The sequence below is a fragment of the Aquarana catesbeiana genome, linkage group LG02 (genome assembly GCF_042186555.1).
Source record: "Aquarana catesbeiana isolate 2022-GZ linkage group LG02, ASM4218655v1, whole genome shotgun sequence".
Classification (NCBI taxonomy): Eukaryota; Metazoa; Chordata; class Amphibia; order Anura; family Ranidae; genus Aquarana; species Aquarana catesbeiana.
In genome coordinates, this window is record NC_133325.1 from 128,656,009 (window position 1) to 128,679,052 (window position 23,044).

General features: G+C 41.5%; 1 protein-coding gene across 3 annotated transcripts in view; it reads left to right on the forward strand.

Annotated features, from left to right (window-relative positions):
- ZDHHC20 (zDHHC palmitoyltransferase 20) overlaps positions 1–23,044 on the forward strand; it is a 158,586-nt gene that overhangs the window by 79,698 nt on the left and 55,844 nt on the right. The window lies entirely within an intron of this gene.

The following is a 23,044-nucleotide window of genomic DNA, read 5'->3' on the forward strand; positions in this document are numbered from 1 at the left end:
GACTTGAAGTCTCACACCCACAACAAAACAGTCAGTCTGAGCGGGGCACAGTCATTCATAGACAGCATTGTATTTTGTGAATAAATGGCAGAGAGACGGTTTGATGACATCACGATCTGTGCCAATCCGAGGAAGCTTTGAATTAATTCCCAGAATCACAAAGCTGCCTATGAATGGCTGAGTGCCGCTCAGACCAATTGTTTTGTAACAGGTGTGAGACGGGAAGTCTTTGTCTCACAGCTGGAACCCACCACTGTGTAATGTAAGTAGCTGAAGCTACATTCAGCACTTGGAGCCAATGGAGCACTCAGTGGAGGTAATAGTTTGTTTGGACCAGCTTGGTCTAAACAAACTATTTAAAGTGAAACCTGATGATCATCTCAAAACTGACGTCATCACGTTCGCTGGAGCAAGTGGCACGATTTTAATGCTTTTTATGCTCGGATACTTTTCTGCGCTTGTGAGTAACATTTTAATAATTGATATTACTTTGCGGATTTACACTATGTGGAGCCCTTTTTCTTCCTCTTGTATGGTCCATATTATGGCATATCCACATACTTATTACTTATGAGCCTGTGGGGGAGATTGTTGTAAAGGTTGCTTACCATCATGTATATGATGACCCATTGTTACACAAGTGCGTATGACCTCAGATATTAGGGGTCATTTACATTCGGCAAGAGGCTTGCACTCCTTGGTGGTGGATGGAAAATCACTTTATTAGATATTCATTAAGATTTTTCTCACCATTTGATGTTGTGGACTTTCCCTATTTTGGTGTTATTTTCACTGGTTTGAATATATAATTTTCTTCACTGTAGTAATAATATAAATGAATTATTGTGTTGGATTATAATATAGTGCAGCAATTCTCTGTTTATTACTTTTATTTGGATATGTTGTTGAGCAGCGCCCTATTTTTGCAATTTTTGATGCATGGAGTTGACACAATATATAAAAGGACTACAAATGTGACGTGAATAAGCTATAGGAAATAAATACAGTAGAAGCCTAATCTATACTTGGCAGGCGTGGTGCAGGTTTGTTTGCATTCCTCAGCTGCATGTGTTGAGAATAGACAAAGTCTCTCAGGGTTTCCTAAACATCCTAGTCTGATGAGCATAGTTCTTACACTGCGTGAAGGTCTATGAATGGAACTGACATCAAGCAGTGAGGCCTGACAATGTGTGTGCTAATTACAGTCATTAAACTCTAACTCCTCAGCCAGATTCATTACACTGACAGTAATAAACCTCTGAGTGCGTACTGTCAGGCTCTAAAAATGTTGTTTTAATAGGACTCTGCGCTCTACTATCTGTGGATTCCCCTCTAGCCAAATACGTCATCTTGTTTGGCCAGTAACCATGAGCAGGGTGAAGCAGTGCCTTACATAAATAAACCTGTTACTCGGAAATCTGCAGCTGCTTTAATGGAGCAGCATTGGGAGTCTACACTGTTGGTTATAGCACTGCAGTAAAGGTCATATGCTTTGCATTGCAATATTTTGTGCTGCAGTAAGACCAGTTCATAGCACCCTGTATTGGGGAATATAAGATGGATTTGTCTATATAATATTGAATGTAGGGCAAATCTAGCCTTCAAATTTAGAATGGCGTTGCCTGTACATCATAAGAGATGGTACAGTCTGTACAGTATAGGGCAGGGGTCTTAAACTGGCGGCCCTCCAGCTGTTGCAGAACTACAAGTCCCATCATGCCTCTGCCTGTGGGAGTCATTTTTCTAACTGTCAACCTTGAAATGCCTCATGGGCAACAGCTGGAGGGCCACCAGTTTGAGACCCCTGGTATAGGGGGTAGAATGATGCAAGGCACAGGCAGTAGAGTGGAGGGGTCTGTCAGTATAGTAAATCACATAAGCAATCATCTTGGCTTTATAGTAATGGGGATAGTGGAATACTGGCTGCACATCTAGAAGGAAATGAGCTACTCAGTGTGGGTGAATTACAAAAGCGGTTATGGTTTTATAGTAAAGGAAGGAGGAGGATATATCTAAGAGGTGCGTGGTTGTGCAGAGTGTGAAAAGTTGGAGGATGATGATGTTATGCAGTATGGTATTTAGCAACATGTAAGACATAGGAGGGGTGTAAAAGACTGGGGGACTGGCTGAAGTGGTTGTGGTCTAACTGTACAGTAAAGAAGGTAGATGGCACAATAGCTGGAGGTAGCTGGAGTCTGGTGGTACAGTGGAGGAAGTAGGTGTGGTCTGGTGGTACAGAAGAGGTAGGTGTTGCCTGCAGCACAATAGAAAAGGTATATTAGACCTGGTGTTCTGTCAAAAGAGCCAACTCAGAATCTACAATTACGTCACTTCCGGCGACTCTCCAGCAGCAGTAATTGCAGATTTTGATGGCCTGGCTATTTTCACAGAACACCGGCAGCGTAAACTCTACAGTATACGACGACTTGTCTGTTTTAACAGAACACCAGCTAAGGAGTAAAAAAGTTGTCACCGCCTCAGAGGCGACCATGTTGTTGGTTAGTAGCGGGCTAATGAACAATGTTCTTCCATTATATAGTGTACTGTAGTGTGTGTATGCGGTGTTCTGTAAAAACAGCCAAGTCACCGAAATCTGTAAATTGCTGCTGGCGAGTCACCGGACATGACGTAATTGGAGATTTTGATGAGTTGGCTCTTTGGACAGAACACTGGCAGCACAACAGGAAGAGATAGCTGGGACCTAGTGGTACAGTACTGGAGGAAGGTGCGGCCAAGCTGTACAGTAGAGGTGGTAGGTAGGGCTAAGCTGTGCACTAGAGGATGAAAGTGGTAACTTACTTTATAGTGGAAGTAGGCGGTATGACAAGGAGGTAGGTAGTACCTGACAGAGTATAAAAGGTAGGTGGGATCAAGCTGTACACTAGAGGTGGTGGATGGGGTCAAGTTGTATAATAGAGGAGGCAGGTGGACATGGTTTCACTTATAGATGGGTCAATCTGTACAATGGTCGGGGGGGAGGGGGGTCAACTGTACAGTAGAGCAGGCAGATTGAGTGTTGCCGTACATTGGGGAAGGTAAGTTGGGCCTAACTGCAAAGTAGAGAAGGTAGGAAGGTTTTGACTACCCAGTAAAGCTGGTAGTAGGGTCTTGACTATACAATAAAGATAGGAGGTATTTGGGTGCTCTATAGTTGAGGAGATTTGGCGTTGTTTGTTTTGACTGTACGTCATGGGATGTATGAAAATAAGCATACAGTGGAGAAAGGAAAGGCTAGCTGTAAAGTAGAGGAGATAGAATTGAGAATTCACTGTCCAGTTTGAGGGCTGTAGGTGGAAGGTCTGTGTTTGTAGTGTACGGAAAGAAGCAGCATACTGACTATAAACTGTACTTGATTAACAGTACAGCTTGGGGCAAAGAAAGGTCATCAGTCCTGATTGCATGTAAAAAAAAGTCTGTGTCTTTTTTCAATACATATAGTATAGTTTATTATAGTTTTTCGATACATATAGTATTTTATCGGGCATTGTATTGTTCCTCTGACTTTAAAAGACCACTATACAGCATGTCTTCCCAGGCTCTTTCTGTAGGGTAAGCACAAATGTTGGCCTAGGTGATTGATCTTCTTTGGGGGGACCTGGCTGCAGACACAGATACCTGTGACTTTATCCACCTGTACCTAGAGCAGTAGGTAACACAGTAAAATCAAATATGTCAGTCTTTGTATACATGTTGTTGTAACCTTGTAGTTAAATATACACTATATTACCAAAAGTATTGTGACGCCTGCCTTAACACACACATAAACTTTAATGGTGTCTTAGTCCGTAGGGATCAGTATTGAGTCTGCCCACCCTTTGCAGCTATAACAGCTTCAACTCTTCTGGGAAGGCTGTCCACAAGGTTTAGGAGTGTGTCTATGGGAATGTTTGACCATTCTTCCAGAATAGAGCTGCACGATTTTGGCTAAAATGAGAATCACGATTTTTTGCTCAGAATAAAGCTCACGATTCTCACGGCGTAACATCATCTTTCACATTATACAAAAAAATTGGGTTCCACTGTGCAGCTTGTTTTGCACAGAGTGGCCCCGATCCTTCTGTTCTGGGGTCCCACGGCGGCTCTCGGCTCCTCCCCGCAATAGCTAACCCCCTCGGGTAGCTCTGTAGCTCTCTTCCGAGGGGGTTACCTTGTGGGCGTGCTCCCGTCTCGTACACTCTGCGTCCTTAGACACAGAGTGCATGTCTCGGTTCCGCCCCCCTGGCAGCCGTGTCATTGGATTTTATTGACAGCAGCGGGAGCCAATGGCTGCGCTGCTATCAATCTATCCAATCAACGCCGAGACTCCGTGGAGAAGAGGACGCCAGGGACAGGCCTGAGCAGGTAAACGGACTTAGGTAAGTAAAACGCGGGGCTGGGGGGCCGGTCACTGACAGGTGTTTTTTCACCTTAATGCATAGGATGCATTAAGGTGAAAAAACAGGAACCTTTACAACCCCTTTAACGTGTAAGCAGCAAGTGCCAGAAAAAGGTTTAGTCTTTAAGTGGTTAAACTTCCCTCATCTACAGGCAGAAGTTCATTCCTTTGCTCTTAGAAGAAAAGTTACTTTGTTTATACTTATCCGAGATGTTGTGATAAAACTTGACAGGCTGCCTGGATTTTTTTGAAGATCAGGAAGGGAAAAGAATTGCAATTTCGATTCTTAACGATTAATCGTGCAACTCTATTCCAGAAGCGCATTTGTGAGGTCAGGCACTGATGTGGACAAGAAGGCCTGGCTCGCAGTCTCTGCTTTAATTCATCTCAAAGGTGTTCTATCAGGTTGAGGTCAGGACTCTGTGCAGGCCAGTCAAGTCCCTCCACTCCAAAGTTGCTCATTCATGTCTTTATGGACCTTGTTTGTGCACTGGTGCGCAGTCATGTTGGAACAGGAAGGGGCCATCCCCAAACTGTTCCCGAAAAGTCAGGAGCATAAAATTGTCCAAATGCTTTGGTATGCTGACACTTTAAGAGTTCCCTTTACTGGAAATAAGGGGCCAAGCCCAACCCCTGAAAAACAACCCCACATCATAATCCCCCCCTCCACCAAATGATTTGGATCAGTGCTCAAAGCAAGGTCTATAAAGACATGGATGAGCGAGTTTGGGGTGGAGGAACTTGACTGGCTTGCACAGAGTCCTGACCTCAACCAGATAGAACTCCTTTGGGATGACTTGAAGCGGAGACTGCGAGCCAGGCCTTCTCATCCACATCGGTGTCTGACCTCACAAATGCGCTTCTGGAAGAATGGTCAAACATTCCCATAGACAAAAATGTGCGAATTTGGGCTAATCAGCGCTTGCCTTACACCTCCAACTAATTGAAACTATATTTGTGCATTTAATATATTCAACCCCTTGAACATTGGTGTAAAATTCCACTGGTAAATACTTTTGTAATAGTGACTTTGACAGGTGTGTTAATTATTAGTGACTGTATATTTAAATGATTAACAATGGATACATTTGTGATTATTTATATACAATAATAAAGTGACTTATTATTATGATTATGGATGTGCAGAATACAACAATATAAAGTGCTTTAGTGCTTCGTGCTTCAACGGTGACTTGTGTTCCACCACCGTGTGGTTCTGCACTCACCCGATAGGTTGGACTCCTCTGCCTTATGGCAAAGGGAGTCAGCTGTGCTTTAGGTCTCTTAGGGGGGGGACCTGTCCCTCCACGGTATTACCTGGGTGCTCCCGCTGTAATGGCTATCCTCCTGTAGATGGCCTTTAAAGACAAGGATGTGTAGGTATATAATATATAAAAAGAGAAGGACTCCTCATGGTGTAAGATCCTTAACTTTTATTCGGCAATGACATCTTACTATTTAAAATTTCCAGTTAAAAAGTTATTGTAAACAGCTCTGATAGGCGTCCCCGTGCAACTGTCGGCTCCTATTGAGTAACGCTGTCTGCAGACCAGCGTGTGAACCAACGTCTGTGCCGGCAATTACGTATCGGGACTGCAATCTTGACGCGTTTCATCATCAAAGCGAGACATTTTCAAAAGCAGAAAGTTCTCTTGCTTTCCAGTCATTTATATAGGGTGATCATAACAAATTTGTCTCCTCCCCCTGTGCATCATTAGAACACACCACCAGGAAGTTCATCCCATAAAATGTATCGCAAAGCAACTTGTTGACCCCTTCTATGCTGTTAATGCCCTGTGTTGAGTCCGGTGAGGGACATCTTGTGTTGAATTAAGTTATCACGCCCTCCCATGCTGTGATTTTCTTGTGTTGTGTCCGGCGTGGACATCCAATGTTAGGTTATGTTAATGCTCTCTACTGATTGATTGTCTTATTTTATTTAAATACATGTTATAGTGATGTGCAATGAGTGCTAAATTGATTAAACCGAATGAATAGAAGTTAGGGAATTGAAATTGAGTGGTAAAATAAAAATAAAATAGTAACCCATGAAACAAAATAAAATAAAATTCAAAAATATAGAATAGTAAAAATAAAAAATACTAATGAAAATAAAAATAAATATAAAATTAAAATGATGAAAGTAAAATTAAAAATAAATAATACGAATCGTAAAAAAGAAATAAAAATTAAATGAAAATAGAATTAAAATTAATAAAATAAATGGATGTGCATGTGGTGGCCAATGTGAAATTGAGATGGTCATGAGTTAAAATTTCAACCCCCCTCTCTTTTCTTAACCCCCCCCCCTCCCTAGGGTTGAATTCTCCATGGTGGTCTCTTCTTTACATCACAATTAAAAATTAGAAATAAAACAATTGATATCAATATTCAGGCCTGCTGGGCTCATACTACCTAGTTCATGTATCCATCTCGTTTCACTTTGGGATACTGCCCTGGTCATGTTGATGCCCCTCCAGTGTCCATCTATTTTATCTTTCCCACAGACCTTTATGCAGCTGGGGTCCCTATTGTGGTGAGTTTGGTAATGTTGAGATAGGCTGTGATATTTAAAGCCTTTTTTAATATTATTCAGATGTTCACGTATCCTTACATTTAGTTGCCTGGTGGTCCTGCCCACGTATTGCAAGCCACATGGACAGGTCAGCCGATATGTATGCTTTGGCACGTAATAAGCTTATTTATATTATACGCTTTGTCAGTGGCAAAAGTTGTGAACTGTGTGGTTTTTCTACTTCTGTCTTTGATGGTTCTACACATTGTACATACAAAAGTATCCAATCTTTTGGGGGATCCTATACATTTTTTTACTAATTTAAGTTTGGGTGCTCTTCTATGGACAAACCCTGGTTTGTCCGGCAATACTTTTGCCAAAACATTGTCTCGAAGGAGAATTGGCCAATGTTTGGATATTTATTTTCCAAATGCTTTATATTGCCTATGATAGTCTGCACCAATACCATATTATTTTTATTTCTTTGGTTTATCCTTTAGCAATTCAATTCCCACAGACACACTCCTAAACCTTGTGGACAGCCTTCCCAGAAGAGTTGAAGCTGTTATAGCTGCAAAGGGTGGGCCAACTCAATATTGAACCCTCCGGACTAAGACGCCAATAAAGTTTATGTGCATGTAAAGGCAGGCGTCCCAATACTTTTGGTAATTCGGTGTATAGTGTTAGTAGTAATACATAAATGGACTTTATTTTTTGGCTTTAGCGGGCTGTTAATGATGATTAGCTTCTTTGTTTCTGATTTATGGATGCTGACTTTGTGATTTTAGTTATCCGTATAATTAACAGAGACTGGCAGACGTATACTGTTTGCCGTAGAGCTGAGCAGGCTGGAGAATATGGCATCACATCACAAGTGAGAGCAGAACAGAGAGATGACTGTGCCAGTATCACAGCTGCAGTTTGGAGGTTCATGGCACTTTGTGATGTCACTGACCTCATAAACACACACGACCATTTATATTTCTGACAGAAGCGGCTGTGCCTTCTATCCAGCATTGTCTGACTTGCCTCTGTCTGTGCTATTAATAATAATTTGATATATAGAAAGGTAAAATAATAGTGATATATATGCCAGTCATTGGGGTTAACTATTTGACTAATGCTACAAAAGCTGGAGGTAGATAGCATGCTATGACCATTAAGTGAACATTTCCAGGTGGTGGTTATACATATATGCATTCATTGTTTTTTTGTTTTTTGTTTTTTCTTCTCATTTTTGTATTATTTATTGTAAAGGAAACATGACATTTGCTGGTTACATGAGTGGACCTCAGTTTACAAAGATTTGTTTTTTATAGGAATCCTTTCCAAAGGTTAATTCTGTTGAAGCCATACCCTGAAAAAATGTACCTTTTGTCTTCTGAAAAATAGCAATGCAATTCCTAATGTAAGAGCGTGCCTAGGTACTTCTGTGCTTAAAGCTGTAGTAAACTGCTTTTAAACCTGCAAGGCAATTCCATAATGTGCTAGTATGCATCACATACTAGGACATTATGTGAAACTTGCCTTAGAACAAAGCCCTCCAGTGGTGCACTGTCACCTCCTGAAGGAGCTTCCATATTCACCTGGTCTTCCTTCCGGGTTCGCAGACTCCGGCTGTGTGAGTGGCCAGAGCCGCAATAACTTCACTCTCGCGCATGCGCCACCATTTATGACACAGGACTCTTTAGGAACAGCACGGATATGCCATTCCTTCAGAGCACATGCGCCGGTGCACATTTAGGAGCAGGGTGGATTTGATTTAAATCACTAGTAAAAAGGCTTGATTTAACCACTTCCCGCCCCCCCTCGTCATATGACGTCCTGGGCTTTGGGCAGGTATATCTGAATAATGCCTGTAGTTACAAACATCATTCAGATATTGCCGGTTTCAGCCAGCGAATCTCTACACCATAGGAATGATCATAGCGGCTGTTCCGCCGCTTGATCGTTCCTATGGGAGGCGAGAGGGGACGTCCCCCCCTCCCGCCGCCCTCCAGTGCTTGCTCCGACTCACCGTTACGATCGGTGAGGCGGAGAGCAGATCCGCCGGCGCCGAAGTAGATCATAGAGATTTCCAGCGAACCAGATGGTCGCCGGAGTCTCTATGATCATCAGAGCCTGGGCGCGATGTTATGACGTCACGCCCAGCCTCTCCATTCAAAAAAACGGCGCCGCTTCGGCTGGGAAGCGGTGATCGTTTTATTTTATTTTTTTATTATTTCAGGCTTCCCAGCCTTGTGGTGAGATATGGGGTCTTATTGACCCCATATCTCACTATTAAGAGGACCTGTCATGTTATATTCCTATTACAAGGGATGTTTACATTCCTTGTAATAGGAATAAAAGTGATCAAAAATGTTTTTTTTTTCAAAAAAGTGTCAAAAGAAACAAAATATAATTATAAATTAACAAAAAAAAAATTAATTTTTAAAGCGCCGCTGTCCCCGTGAGCTCGCACGCAGAAGTGAACGCATACGTAAGTCCCTCCCACATATGAAAACGGTGTTCTAACCATACATGTGAGGTATCGCCGCGAACGTTGGCACAAGAGCAATAATTTTGTCACTAGACCTCCTCTGTAACTCAAAACATGTAACCAGTAAAAAAATTTCAAGCGTCGCCTATGGGGATTTTTGAGTACCGAATATTGGCGCCATTCTACGAGCGTGTGCAATTTTGAAGCGTGACATGTTGGGTATCTATTTACTCAGCGTAACTTCATCTTTCACAATATGCAAAAACATTGGGCTAACTTTACTGTTTTGTTTTTTTTTTTAAAAAACAAAACGTTTTTTTTCCCAAAAAAAAAGCGTTCGAAAAATTCCTGCGCAAATACCGTGTGAGATAAAAAGTTGCAACAACCACCATTGTATTCTCTAGGGTCTTTGCTAAAAAAAAACATATATATAATGTTTGGGGGTTCTATGTAATTTTCTAGCAAAAAAATGATTATTTTTACATGTAGGAGAGAATTGGCCTGGTAAGGAAGTGGTTAAATAAACTTGATTTAAATCATAATTTTTAAAGAGCAACTGTCAACTCTGTCCCACAGTGGCTCCTCCTCTGACCCGCTGTTGACTCACCGACAGTCTCATTCACTTTAATGGGATGGCTGGTGATGCGGCAGTGACACAACAAGGTGAGGGACGTGACGTAAGCAGGTGAGTGGATGCCCGCTAACAGGAGCTGCCATGATGGATCTGAAATGACAGGTGCTCTTTATATGTACGGACTTGTTCTTGCTGGTAGTTAGAATCTTTAATATTTGCAAACAAAATGAAGGTTTCCCATTTAGAATAATAAGCTGTCAGCTTAGTAAAACAAAGATATCCGAACCGATTCAATCATACAGTTTGTAGTTTACAGAGATTTGCAAAACAATGGGATAAAGGAATATTCCTGAACTTTGTTTTATCTCAGGGTTACTATTATTTTATTAAATTATGCAAATTATTTTATTTTTATGCAAATTATGAACTCTCGAAATGCAGTGCACATTCTCTTCTTCTTTAATGGGATAATAATGAAGCTGCTTTGCTGGTGATACTGATGGAGTTATTGCAAAGACATTTTCAAAGGCTTTTTTTTTCTAGTGATATCAAGAATAATAATATTATGCTTGCTGGGCTTTTTTTGGTGCAAGTTACTATAACACCATTAATTGTTCATTTTACATTGTATTTTTTTAAATGTAACTGCCTATTCCCAAACTGTCAATTGAAGTAAAACACATAGCCAAGTATTATTCTCCACAATTTTTTATTGTGCATTCAAAAAAGAAAACAAATAAAATTAGACATGCTATCTGCCAATAGAACTTAACCAAAAAGTGCATTCTATATATCCAAAAACATAGAAAATATACCAAATTAAATCATTATACAACCAAAAAATAAAATAAAAGCCTCATGCATGTGTCCTGCTTCTTAATATAGGGGGTCAACAATGCCAAGAGTTGGTGAAAGCAGGGGTCCGTCATCACGGGATAATTCCGAAAATCATCTGGATTATTCTGCTGGAGCTCCCACAGCAAAGGCATATGACATAATTGGTCTCGATTAATAAAGCAACCAATTTTTGGTCCAAGAACTCCTCTTCCTGTTCCTGGACTGGACATGGGTCAAAGCAATAACTTCAAGGCCAATAATAAATAACACATTATCTCCTCTGATTCCACAACATGGCTGGTTAATGAATGGCCGTTCAGAAACGAACTGAAAAGCGTGAACCAAAAAGCGCAAAGGAACACTCACCAAACTTCTACTAACACGAAATTAGCAGAAGGAGCCCAAAGGGTGGCGCTAAAGAGCTGAAAAAACACATAGTACGTCACTACGTTCATGTTTGTTGGCCGACAATTCTTGCCGTTTGTATGCAAGACAAGTTCCTGGCCAACGCCCTTTGGACAAAAGTCCGAGGTTTTGTCTGCAGAATATCCAATCGTGTGTACAAGGCTTTAGAATGATCGACTGCAAGAAGAACCCTTTCTTTTTTTCTTGCTCACTAGAAACAGATACCTGTACCACCATTGTTCCTTTCCACCAGCCTCCTTGTCCAGGCTGGTGACGTCATCAAGAGGATCTTTTTTCTCTTGCCTACAGCTACATGGCTTCTGTAGACACTGCACAGGATAGTTTGCACAAAGCAGCACAGGTGGAAAGTCAGTGCTGCTGAGCTTTATGCTATGACGGGCACTGTATATGTCAGAGCTCTATCCTGACTTTTCTTCTTCCTAATGTATAACCACTTCCAGACCAAGCCTTTTCTGGCACTTTTTGTTAACATGTACCAATCAGTATTTTTTTGCCAAAAAATTACGGTACTTGGAACCCCCAAACATTATATATTTTTTTTAAAGCAGAGGCCCTAGAGAATAAATTGTTGGGTTTTGCAATTTTTTATGTCACGCGATATTTGCGCAGTTGTTTTTCTGGGGAAAAAATAAACTTATTTTAATGCAAAAACCACAATGTTTGTAAAAGCAGTCCAGCAGCTAGTTAGCCACTAGGATTGCTTTTACAAGAGAGTCGACCACCGGCTCTAAAAAAAAAAAAAAATGGTACCGGGGAGATGCCTGCAGCTGCAGGCATCATCCCAGTTTTACCACCCAAAGTCCAGCGACGTACGGGTAATTGGATATAGGCACTCAGGCTTTGACTTTCAGCTGCAGCACCACACTTTTTACATATGAGGATTTTATTATCTGTCTGCAGTATTGTGGTCACAGCCATAGCCCTCTGTAAATCTTATCGCCAAACGTCCACTCAGTTTTGAATATTTTATGGAATCTCCTTTACCAGCTAGTCCAGGCACATCAATGATTTATATCCTGAGGCTATAGAGGATCATCCTGAAGATTTATTGTCGGACACTATTTTCTCCTTTTTAAGCCTGGTATACAAGATGAGCAAATCGGACATTTGATCATTCATTTTTTTTTTTTTTCCCCCGTTTTTTTTTTTTTTTTTTAGTATGCTAGTCTCATATCGAAATTCATAAGACAGAATACTACATGCCGCATTGATGTAATGTATTCTCTTGTAATGTATGTCATTTCCAAGCATGTGCGATCTTGGTCACTCGTTTTTTTTTTTTTTTATCTGACAAATACTATACTGATTAAGGCTGGGTTCACATTTATGAGATTTTGATGCGGTTTTCCCCGCATCCAATTTACATAGCAGGAGATTGTGACCAGCTCTCTATGGAGCCGGTTTACACATCTCCGCAGCGGCTCTGGTGCAAATTGCACAGGAGCCCTGTGTGTTTTTTGGTCCATTTCAGGTCCGAATTCAGCCCAAGATTCGGACTGAAATTGGATCTGAAACAGTGAATGGAGTCCTGCTGTGAGCCGCTGCATGTTCTAGTGTGAACTGAGCCTGAATGAAAATAATTTATTCTAATATCTTATGAGAAAAATTTTCATACTTGTCTTTTCGGATAATTTTTCATGAACTATTTTGATTGAAAGCTGTGTACTAACAGTCAGATTATCAGACAATCGCTCTAAAAGCGGTATTTTTCATCCAATTTTTTCATCGTCTGTACTAGGCATTGCAGTTTAGCATTGCCAGCTGAATTCCACTTGGCAGTTATGGCTCCAAAACAAAGGTAAGCTACAGTATCTCACAAAAGTGAGTACACCCCTCACATTTTTGTAAATATTTTTATATCTTTTCATGTGATAACACTGAAGAAATGACACTTGCTACAATGTAAGGTAGTGAGTCTACAGCTTGTATACCAGTGTAAATTTGCTGTCCCTTCAAAATAACTCCGCATACAGCCATTAATGTCTAAACCACTGGCAACAAAAGTGAGTACACCCCTAAGTTAATTTGTGTGGCCACCAATTATTTTCCAGCACTGCCCTAACCCTTTTGAGCATGGAGTTCACAAGAGCTTCACAGACCAATTTGATGCATTGTGTGGCGTGTGATCTGAGTTCTAACAGGCTGATCCCCCACCCCTTCAACCTCTGCAGCAATGCTTTCAGCACTCATACGTCGATTTCCCAAAGACAACCTCTGGATATGATTCTGAGCACGTGCCCTCAACTTCTTTAGTCGATCATGGCGAGGCCTGTTCTGAGTGGAACAACCTGTTTCAGGGTCTTGGCATACTTCTTATAGCCTAGGCCATCTTTAAATATAGCAAAAATTTTTTTTTCAGATCCTCAGAGTTCTTTGCCATGAGGTGCCATGTTGAACTTCCAGTGACCAGTATGAGTGAGTAAGAGCGATAACACCAAATTTAACACACCTGCGCCCCATTCACACCTGAGACCTTGTAACAATAACGAGTCACATGACACTGCGGAGGGAAAATGGCTAATTGGGCCCAATTCAGACATTTTCACTTAGGGCAGTACTCACTTTTGTTGCCATCTGTTTAGACATTAATGGCTGTGTGTTGAGTTATTTTGAGGGGACAGAAAATTTACACTGTTATACAAGCTGTACACGCACTACTTTACATTGTAGCAAAGCGTCATTTTATATGAAAAGATATAATAAAATATTTACAAAAATGTGAGGGTGTAAGCACTTTTGTGAGATATTGTGCATACTTTCTATTAGAGGTGTCTCACTTTGAAGCTGGTGGTCACTTCAGTTCCCTCTGCCTGCACAGTATCAGGCCTTGGTTTGTTAGACCAGGACACTTCTCTAAGATATTCCCTCAACTCTTATTTGCTGTTTTTTATTTGATTAGAAACACTCAAACAATACTTCTTCCTCCAAATGCTTCCAGATATTTGCCTCATAGGAGATGATCCTTCCTTAAGCATCCTACTGATAAGAAATTGGATGCAAATTCTTGACCCATGCTTGCCTCCACACTCATCACTCAGACTTTGACTAATTGGGCTAATTCCCTTAGCAGGGACCTAATAACTGCTGGCATTACTAAAATTGTGTAGACCAGATAATTGTTGTTGAACCTTCTGTGCGATGCAACGCTGGATGCTATCTGGGGTATGCCTCGCATAACTTTTTTTTTTTTTTTTTTCTTTGTCCAGATCCACAGGGCACTCTTGGTTAATTGCTGGTCGGTGGAGAAAACAGGTCTTGTTAAACCTACCCTCATAGGAGACCATTTTCTTTTGGATATTTGCTGTAATAAATCATTAAGCTCAAGAGAGGAGGATCAGGATACTTTTTTCCTTGGGAATGAAAACCTAAGGAACAGCGATGCATGTCGACCCCTTTTTTTTCTCTGCATCAAAACATCCCTTACATTCTGTGTTCCTGTGGTAACTCCAGGAATTCAAACCAACTAATATATCCACCGCCTCCAGTTCCAGAGTTTGACCCGTCTTGGACTTGAAGGTTCTTAAACCCTTTATACATCCTCATAAGTTTTGAATTAAATTTGTTTGGTCACTTATTGCTCCCCTTCATTACTGGGATTTCTTGACCCCCATTGGTAGAATGGGTGCATATATTTTCATTTCTGTCCCTTCGGGTCATGAACTATTTCTTTGTTTTGGTGTAGGAGGCAGCAACCATTATCAGTTTGTTACCCTTCACTTTGGCCTTGTTTTGGCTCTGAGAGTGTTCACAAAGGTCCAGTTCTGGGTCTTTTCTTCTCAATGGTATTCCAGTCATTGTACAAGGTGTACGATCTGTTGCTGTGCAAGCAGGCCTCCATTGCTGTGAACTCTCACTCACACATCGTATTGCTTGAGTTATCTAGGCCTTCTCTGGGATTCCTTTCAGGCCAAGGTCTTCTTGCCCAGGAGAAGTTGATGGAGCTTCAGAATCCTGTTCAGCAACTTTTCTACATCAGAGTAATGGTAACTGACAGTATTCAAAACCAGAATTTGAGAGATGGGCTTATTCGATTTGGCTGTCCTACCCATGCTGAAGCTCGCAAATCTACTTTTTGTAAATGTCTTTGCACTGTTGTGACTCTCTGCAGGTTTACCCGTGTCCCTTTTTGGTGGCTGGCTGCATTCTTTCTTTTCTCCAGTTGCAAATAGGATAACATTTGACCATTGGCACCATCAAGGTCAGGTGTCTACATTGTCTTTTTTCTTTCCAATGCCCTCTTGATAATTGGTCACTGATTCATACATGTCTACAAGGGGTTACACACATTGCTCTCCCTGTTAGACCTCCACTCCAGCTGTGGCATTTAAATCTAAAAAATGATGGTTTTAAACAGACTCCCATTCAAACCTATTCATGGAGTTACTTTCATAAGGTAAACTTCCTTGTGATCATCACTTCTGTTAGAAGACTTATCACTGTTGTCCTGTTGACCATACATAAGACAAGGTGATTGTGAGACCAAGGACTTTCTTTTTCACCCAAGATGTCTCTGCTACCCAGCTTTGTGAATATATGAGGTTATGTTCCCTGTGTCTGACACTAGTTGACCCCAAGGAGATTTATATTCATCACCTGGATGTAATGAGGTTACTTTTTTCCCACTGTTTCTTTTAATTAGAGGTGTTCTCTGTTCTATTCTATAAGGTCCCAGTAGATGCTCTGTATCTTACAGATAAACTATTTCGAAGTGGATTCAAATGGATGTTGTGTGGGCCTATGAATTGTGAGATTGTATTTCCTTTTCCTGTTTAACCACTTCAGCCCCGGAAGGTTTTACCCCCTTCCTGACCAGAGCACTTTTTACAATTCGGCACTGCGTCGCTTTAACTGCTAATTGCGCGGTCATGCAATGCTGTACCCAAACGAAATTTGCGTCCTTTTCTTCCCACAAATAGAGCTTTCTTTTGATGGTATTTGATCACCTCTGCCGTTTTTATTTTTTGCGCTATACACGGAAAAAGACCGAAAATTTTGAAAAAAAATGATATTTTCTACTTTTTGTTCTAAAAAAAATCCAATAAACTCAATTTTAGTCATACATTTAGGCCAAAATGTATTCGGCCACATGTCTTTGGTAGAAAAAATGTCAATAAGTGTATATTTATTGGTTTGCGCAAAAGTTATAGCGCCTACAAACTAGGGTACATTTTCTGGAATTTACACAGCCTTTAATTTATGACTGCCTATGTCGTTTCTTGAGGTGCTAAAATGGCAGGGCAGTACAAAACCCCCACAAATGACCCCATTTTGGAAAGTAGACACCCCAAGGAATTTGCTGAGAGGCATGTTGAGCCCATTGAATATTCATTTTTTTTGTCCCAAGTGATTGAATAATGACAAAAAAAAAAAAAAAAAAAATTACAAAAAGTTGTCACTAAATGATATATTGCTCACACAGGCCATGGGCATATGTGGAATTGCACCCCAAAATACATTTAGCTGCTTCTCCTGAGTATGGGGATACCACATGTGTGGGACTTTTTGGGAGCCTAGCCGCGTACGGGGCCCCGAAAACCAATCACTGCCTTCAGGATTTCTAAGGGCGTACATTTTTGATTTTACTCCTCACTACCTATCACAGTTTTGAAGGCCATAAAATGTCCAGATGGCATAAAACCCCCCCAAATGACCCCATTTTGGAAAGTAGACACCCCAAGCTATTTGCTTTGAGGCATGTTGAGTCCATGGAATGTTTTATATTTTGACACAAGTTGCGGGAAAGTGACAATTTTTTTTTTTTTTTTTTGCACAAAGTTGTCACTAAATGATATATTGCTCACACGGGCCATGGGCATATGTGGAATTGCACCCCAAAATACATTTAGCTGCTTCTCCTGAGTACGGGAATACCACATGTGTGGGACTTTTTGAGAGCCTAGCCGCGTACGGGGCCCCGAAAACCAATCACTGCCTTCAGGTTTTCTAAGGGCGTACATTTTTGATTTTACTCCTCACTACCTATCACAGTTTCGGAGGCCATGGAATGCCCAGGTGGCACAAACCCCCCCCAAATGACCCCATTTTGGAAAGTAGACACCCCAAGCTATTTGCTGAGAGGCATGGTGAGTATTTTGCAGCTCTCATTTGTTTTTGAAAATAAAGAAAGACGAGAAAAAAAAATTTTTTTTTCTTTTTTCAATTTTCAAAACTTTGTGACAAAAAGTGAGGTCTGCAAAATACTCACTATACCTCTCATCAAATAGCTTGGGGTGTCTACTTTCCAAAATGGGGTCATTTGGGGTTTTTTTTGCCACCTGGGCATTCCATGGCCTCCGAAACTGTGATAGGCAGTGAAGAGTGAAATCAAAAATTTACGGCCTTAGAAAGCCTGAAGGCGGTGCTTGGTTTTCGGGGTCCCGTGCGCGGCTAGGCTCCCAAAAAGTCTCACACATGTGGTATCCCCGTACTCAGGAGAAGCAACAGAATGTATTTTGGGGTGTAATTTCACATATTCCCATGGTATGTTTGAGCAATATATCATTTAGTGACAACTTTGCGCAAAAAAAATAAAAAAAAATAAAAAATTGTCTCTTTCCCGCAACTTGTGTCACAATATAAAATATTCCATGGACTCGACATGCCTCTCAGCAAATAGCTTGGGGTGTCTACTTTCCAAAATGGGGTCATTTGGGGGGGTTTTGAACTGTCCTGGCATTTTATGCACAACATCTAGAAGCTTATGTCACACATCACCCACTCTTCTAACCACTTGAAGACAAAGCCCTTTCTGACACTTTTTGATTACATAAAAAAATAATTTTTTTTTGCAAGAAAATTACTTTGAACCCCCAAACATTATATATTTTTTTAAAGCAAATGCCCTACAGATTAAAATGGTGGGTGTTTCATTTTTTTTTTTCACACAGTATTTGCGCAGCGATTTTTTCAAACGCATTTTTTGGGGAAAAAACACACTTTTTTAAATTTTAATGCACTAAAACACACTATATTATCCAAATGTTTGATGAAATAAAAAAGATGATCTTAGGCCGAGTACATGGATACCAAACATGACATGCTTTAAAATTGCGCACAAACGTGCAGTGGCGACAAACTAAATACATTTTTAAAAGCCTTTAAAAGCCTTTACAGGTTACCACTTTAGATTTACAGAGGAGGTCTACTGCTAAAATTACTGCCCTCGATCTGACGTTCGCGGTGATACCTCACATGCATGGTGCAATTGCTGTTTACATTTGACGCCAGACCGACGCTTGCGTTCGCCTTAGCGCGAGAGCAGGGGGGACAGGGGTGCTTTTTTTTTTTTTTTTTTTTTTTTTTTTTTTTTCTTTATTATTATTATTTTTTTATCTTATTTTTAAACTGTTCCTTTCATTTTTTTTTTTTTTTTTAAATCATTTTTATTATCTCAGGGAATGTAAATATCCCTTATCATAGCAATAGGTAGTGACAGGTACTCTTTTTTGCAAAAATTGGGGTCTATTAGACCCTAGATTTCTCCTCTGCCCTCAAAGCATCTGACCACACCAAGATCGGTGTGATAAAATGCTTTCCCAATTTCCCAATGGCGCTGTTTACATCCGGCGAAATCTAAGTCATAAAATGCTCGTAGCTTCCGGTTTCTTAGGCCATAGAGATGTTTGGAGCCACTCTGGTCTCTGATCAGCTCTATGGTCAGCTGGCTGAATCACCGGCTGCATTCTCAGGTTCCCTGTTGAGACAGGAGAGCCAGAGAAAAACACGGAAGACGTTGGGGGGGGGGGGGGGCATTCCCTCCCACTGCTTGTAAAAGCAGTCTAGAGGCTAATTAGCTGCTAGGATTGCTTTTACATGAAAGCCGACCGCTGGCTGAAAAGAATGATACCAAGATGATACCTAAATCTGCAGGAATCATTCTGGTATAACCACTCAAAGTCGTGAATGGCGTACCTGAAGACAAAAAAATGGTTAACAATAAAGCACAGTAAACGGTAAGGTATAAAAAATTGCATACCTGAAAAACAAACATGATAAAACATAATAACAATAAAACATTGCAGAATAGAATACAGTAAAAAAGAGCAGAACAAGAGAGAGAGAATAGAGAGAGAGAGAACAATAAAACGACAACTATTTTTTTTTTATTTTATATTTTTGTGTTTTTTTTTTTTTTTTTTTACACTTTTTTTTGTAACTAACTTTTATAACTGTAACCGGTTCCAGGTTCGGGTCTCTCAAAATGCGACGGCATCTTGGGAGACCCTGTGAAAGTGTGCCTAGTCTGTGCAGTGCTGTACCCTACGCTAATACTCAACTAGTGAATGGTAGCGTTCAAAACATTCACCAATGCAAAGACCAGGATTGTCAGGACAGGAGGGACAATAATAGCGGGTGTCACGCCTATATCCGCGCTTGCTGCAGGCACGACATCTTTTTTGGGGGGGTTCGCTGGGTAGGGGTACTCGGGAGGACATAAAGAAAACGCCTCTCATGCAGCCGACTGCATTTGGTTGGGGATGTGAATGGGGGAAGTACGGGCGCTGCAGAAGTGGTGGGTTCCCAATTAGGATTGGCGAATGCAGCAGGAAGGGCACTATGGGCACGACGGGCCTGTGTTTGTCTTTTTGGTGGCAGCGGGACACTACTTGTGCTTGCCACCTCACCAGCTTGAACTGCACTTATGGGACTCGCCACGTCACCAAGTGTTACTGCAGTGCTGGTTTGACTACGACCGGGGTGTACTAGGCCGCTGGTGCTTGCCAGTTCACCAAAACGCTACAAAAAAAACTGTTAGCGATCGCAGGGATCAGGTCTGACTCTGCGAACGCTGCAGTTATGCGTTTAGTGTTTTGTAAGTGTCAGTGATCGATCGATACTGCACTTGGGTGGGCTGGGCTGGGCCGGGCGGAGGGGCAAAACGCAGGTGCTAGCAGGTATCTGGGCTGATCCCGCTAACACTGCGTTTGTGGGAACCCTAAACTGCTGGGGACGCTAGTATAGATCAGATCAGATATTGATCCGATCAGATACTATACCACTAAGGGAGGTGTACGGTGCGTGCGTGGGTGTTAGCGGTACTGGCGCTAACCTGACGCTGCCTGGGGCTGGTGCTTGCCAGTTCACCAAAACGCTACCAAAAAAACTGTTAGCGATCGCAGGGATCAGGCCTGACTCTGCGAACGCTGCAGTTATGCGTTTAGTGTTTTGTAAGTGACAGTGATCGATCGATACTGCACTTGGGTGGGCTGGGCCGGGCGGAGGGGCAAAACGCAGGTGCTAGCAGGTATCTGGGCTGATCCCGCTAACACTGCGTTTTTGGGAACCCTAAACTGCTGGGGACGCTGGTATAGATCTGATCGGATCAGATATTGATCCGTTCAGATACTATACCACTAAGGGAGGTGTACGCTGCGTGCGTGGGTGTTAACGGTACTGGCGCTAACCTGACGCTGCCTGGGGCTGGTGCTTGCCAGTTCACCAAAACGCTACCAAGAAAACTGTTAGCGATCGCAGGGATCAGGCCTGACTCTGTGAACTAAACAAAAATAGGCTGCGCTGCTATGAATAAGTGAGTGTGGTCATGAACCCTTTATATGACCATAACAAATACACCTAAGTGTGAAAAAACACGATAGATAATATATGGAAAAGAGATGATGACACCTGGAACGTACATAAATAACCACAAATGTGTGACATATAGGATTAATCCTTGTATGTATATATATATGCAATCAGACACTAGGTGAGTTGAACAAGGTCCATATACAAAACGTTCCTTTGTAAAAAATGTCCTTCACCACAAAAATTAAAAGGCATCAAAATGTTGGTGAAAAATAAAACACCACTCTTCCGCTGATGTGAAGCATGCACTGTTGTCACCCTGAAGAATGTGAAGACAGGGAAATTCCTCCACCAAACAAAACGATCTGCCCCTTACCAGATACTATGATCTCTTGTTTAAGGAGATCATATATGCAGGTGACTGTGTCCCCCAGCCACTGGGTCTTTATCGAAAATATGGCTCCAAGGGTCACCTCTCAGGGGATCCGCTAGATGTTAAGCTGGCACTCAAATCCCAAGAATGAAAAAAAGAGCTCCATAGCGTAATACTGACATTTATTGGTAAAAGATCATAAGAAATGCACTTAAAGTGTTGTAGATTAAAATTGCGTGTATACACAAAACAATGCCGGCCGGCTCCCAGCTGCTGCCCGTCGCTTCCGGGATCAGCGGTGGATGGTGGTGACGTCAGCACGTCGCTCCTCCCTACGCCGTTTCGACAAACTTGTCGTCTTCCTGGAAGCGACGGGCAGCAGCTGGGAGCCGGCCGGCATTGTTTTGTGTATACACGCAATTTTAATCTGTGTCCATTGACACAGGCAGCATTACTCAGCCCCGCCCCCTGCTATCAATCTATCCAATGAGGATGGAGACAGTGACTGGAGTCTCTGGGCTTGTGCACGGCGCTGGAACAGATCGGATCAGGTAAGGAAAAGGGGGGGGGGTGGCTCTGGGGGTCAGCTGCAGCACAGGAGGTTTTTCACCTTTATTGCATACAATGCATTAATGTGAACAACCTTGAGACTTTTTAACCCCTTTTAAGTCCACTTTGCTAGGGAAGGAAGTGCTTCTTTTGCTGTGACCTCATCAGATCTCAGTGTTTCAAATCTGCAAGGCTGCAACCTGGTCTTCTGTGGATATGTTCAGTAAGGCTGGCCATACATTATACAATTTGTACAATTTTCTTTTCGATTTAACAAAACCATATAATATGAGGTCAAGCCTAAACACTTTTAATTTGTATGCAATCAGGCAGGCCTTTGCACTACAAAGTTGAAGGTAAATCTAAAGGAAATTGAATAAGAAAATTGTATAATGTATGGCCAACTCAAATTCTATAACCTTAATGTCTCTGTATTGGCAGATGCTAAATTAGGTTGAAGGGGTTTTGCGCTTATCATAAAATCATTTTCTTGGAGTCCATTGCTGAACACTTTTCCTTCCCCTCATTTGCCATTGTTTTTGGACTGTATTCTATAACTGAGTAAGTGTGAGGAGTTATATAGCCTCTAGAGTCAAGCCTCCAGTCTTCTTGTGACTAGTATTTATCCCTCATTGCCGTATGACTCTGGCTTTTTCCTTGTGAACCAATGTATGTTGGCACAGCTTTGACATGTAGTCAAGACAGAACGTGATGCACACTGGAATGTAGTTTTGCAGGCTGGACTCAGGGTCATTTCATGGGTGAAAAAAAAAAATAAAGATAAATTGCATGATGGAAGCCACCCAAATGATAGGAATTAGTTTAACTAAAACATTTTTTCTGTGACTAGAATGTACAATAAATACTTGTTAGTATGGCACAGTGTCCACCCATCAAAAGATAAAATAGCACAACAAGCCATTGCTGCAATATTCAACTTAATTCCAAAGTTTCCTCCCTGCAGTACTTTTTTCTGCAATAAAATGCCTTCAGTCTGATGGCCAGCATCATTCAACCTATTTCATCTGAGCCCAGGTTGACCTGGAATTTTCCGAGCCAGTGACTGGACAGTGAATAGAAAAGCAGAACACTGTTATCAGCTCATCTCTCTGTCACTCTGTTTTCTCTTCCTGTCACCATGCTCCCTGTCAGCACATGAACTGATTGGTTCCTTGTGCAAACCTCCTATACAGAGAATGCAAGAGGCTGATGCCAGATCAAATTGAGGTACTTGCACTGATTCCATTTTAAAATGCAGTTAATGATGTATTAATGGATGCAGAGCTGTATTTGCATATTTTATATATTCCTACAATTTAAGCACCTCTGCAATGGCATGTAACGATGCCCAGGTCTGGCAATGGCTTGCCAAGGTATTGGACATCGCAATA